This window comes from Cyprinus carpio, chromosome B3 (assembly GCF_018340385.1).
Source record: "Cyprinus carpio isolate SPL01 chromosome B3, ASM1834038v1, whole genome shotgun sequence".
NCBI classification, from domain to species: domain Eukaryota; kingdom Metazoa; phylum Chordata; class Actinopteri; order Cypriniformes; family Cyprinidae; genus Cyprinus; species Cyprinus carpio.
Window position 1 is genome coordinate 8,120,835 of NC_056599.1, and position 2,766 is coordinate 8,123,600.

A 2,766-nucleotide genomic window follows, 5' to 3' on the forward strand; every position below is an offset into this window, starting at 1 on the left:
TCAGATATTCAGCGTTTATTTCCAGAGTGGATTTCAAATTCTCATGTCTAATCATGAACTCTTTAAGACCAACTTTATTTCATCATCTGCGTCATTAGCACCACCATCATTATAATATTTAACACATATATTTGGGTTAGACTGGACCTCAGTTTATCTTGTGGCGTCCTCAGAGAAACATCACCCAAGGTGGAGCGTTGATTTCTTATTCTGAGTACAAATACAAGAGGGATTTTCAGCTATCATAATAAAGATGTCATGCATAATTATATAGAAAAGGAAGCAGATTTGAGATGAAAATGTGGAATATTTTTAAGATCAGACATCATTCATATTTTAAATGATAATCCAGAGACAAATAAGGCTGCAAATACTCAAACAACAGGAGACACAGACAGGAAAGATGACACAGATGCAGAAGCTTGTGGCACTATTCAGGAAGTGAATGTCTCAAGTCTTGTTTCCTGTTGTGGTGATTTTCTTCTCAAAGTCTTCACAAAAACATCAAAGAATCAAGATCAGAGTAGAAGGGGCAGAAACACTTTTTAAGAAGGATTTTTGAGATTTGTGTTTCTGAACAGACAGCAGATCTTTGTGATTCTCGTGGTGATTTTATTTTTCAAACCATCATTCATTAAGTAAAAGTAAAGTTTAGATCACTGGAACTCAAACTGTTAAAACTGTTTTAGGTTAGTCTGGAGGACAAAACCTGTGTGTTTAGTGTGTATTTACTCAACAAACACATCAGTAACACATTCAGACACATCAGGAAAGTCGTTCCATCATATAAGGTAAGACAACAGTCTCATGTTTTCATTTGTATATGCTCTGTGTTATATTTAGTGCATAAAATAAGTAAGAAAAAATAATAAAACTGTCATAAGAATTCAATATCCTTACATACATTTCCATTACAGCTTACTATTTCCATGCTATTACCCAATAAGAATTTCTAACGCAGAACAAGTGAAGCACAATAAAATGCTGATCAATAGCTGATGTGAGAATAAAGACTGTATTGTAAATAAATGTTATAATGAACAACAATCATCTTTCCACAGCGACTTTATTATCCAAAGTAATAAGCTAAAATTACTTATATGAAATCATAGAATAAATTTGCATCTTCTTTTAAATAATTTGTGAACCAAGGAAAACAAATTAATTAATTATAAAATCTATGGCAAACAGATTTAAAATAGATTTAAAAATGTATGCTAATCTACAAACATGCAGATCAAATGTAATGCCTGTTCAAATCTATCTTTTTTTCCAAAATCAGACAGAAAAAAAAAATCTAAAAATGCAGAAGTACAATGCTAATGAAAACATTTCCACATTAAACTGTTGTGATAAAGTGTAACTGCACTGTTGTCAAAAAAATATATAAAAAATAAAATCAAAAAAAAAACACCTTCATAATGGCACTTTTGTTTTACTAGTGTATTACAGAAATTATAAATGTATGTGTTTAGCACTATTATTCTATTTCACTTCCTGAAGACAAAAACTTCATATCTTTTTGAGCCTCTCAAAACAAGATAGGTCTAAACCTCTCCCACACTCCCCCTACTGTTACAGTTCATACCACGCGCTGAGAAAGAGTGTCTGCACACTGTTGTAAAGTCTCATACAGCAGGCATTTTAGCAGAATGTTATAGAATTGCAAATTTATTTTCAACAATTATTTTTCCCTTAATAAATGTTAAAAGTTGGGCATATTGTAGGAGCCATCTGGCAACTGACTTTAGGCATTTTAGGCACATAATACTATTAATAAAAAGTCCTGAAATTGTTGTTTTAGTAATGAAATCTGTTTGTGCGTGGTGTTGTGTGTGTAGAGCAGAACAGAAACTGGCATAAAATCAGAGCAGCAGATGTTTCTGTTTGTCAGACCACAAACCTGTTGAAGTGAGTGTATCTTTCTGTCTCTACTGAATCAACTGAAGTCCTGAATTAAGGAGAATTTTGAATTTTTTTTTTCCAGAAGTGGACACATTATTTTAGCCAGACCTGAAGAGAAGATCCTTGCTGAAGACCCTGAAGAAGTAACTAGCCTACAAGATTGAGTCAAGACTGATTTGATCCTTAGCTTTGTTCTCAAGTCTTTCTGTTGCGTCAAGATGGAATGTGCTGGCTTTTTTTAGGAGGCAGCATCCTTCCTGAATCTGACAGTAGTAAAATCAGTCCTAATAAAGAGGGGAAAAGCCTCAACTGGATGTCAATTTAGGTGACACAGTTAATGATTTGTTATTGTTATTTAATGAATTTAATGGATTAGATGAAGCTGAAAAAGAGATTGAAAAAAAATATGTCATTAAAACCGCAAGAACATAACTGCTGGCCAGAAGATGAATATCAAACAGGCTTGGAAAGAAACAAAAACAATGGGTAAAAAAACAGACAAAAAAACAATGGGCTCGTGTGATAGTTTTGCAGGTGTAAGAAGATTTTTTTGTGATATTTGTAAACAAAATACAGAGCAGAAGAATCGTCCATGAACCAGGTTATGAAGCAACCCATACTCAGAAGACAGATCATCTCAAAGCAAAGCTGAACTGGAGACAGTGGGAGCTGCTGAGAGTTGGAAAGCATTCTGGAGCACATCTGGAAGTATCTAAACTTACAGAGGAATCCGGGAGCAGCATCAGGGACTCAACTATTAGCTTCTAGCAAAGATGTAGATTCTTCATCTGCTGAAGTAAATTCAAGCAGCAGTGAAAGAAAGGGAAGCTCAAAGACAGATCAGCTCAAACAAGTGCTAAA

General features: G+C 34.0%; 1 long non-coding RNA gene across 1 annotated transcript; it reads left to right on the forward strand.

Annotated features, from left to right (window-relative positions):
• The first annotated feature begins 537 nt into the window (after window positions 1-537).
• LOC122136459 lies at window positions 538-2,229 on the forward strand. The gene is made up of 3 exons (XR_006154139.1): window positions 538-791; window positions 1,842-1,911; window positions 1,988-2,229. It is a non-coding gene; the product is annotated as an uncharacterized LOC122136459 (long non-coding RNA).
• The last annotated feature ends 537 nt before the right edge of the window (window positions 2,230-2,766 follow it).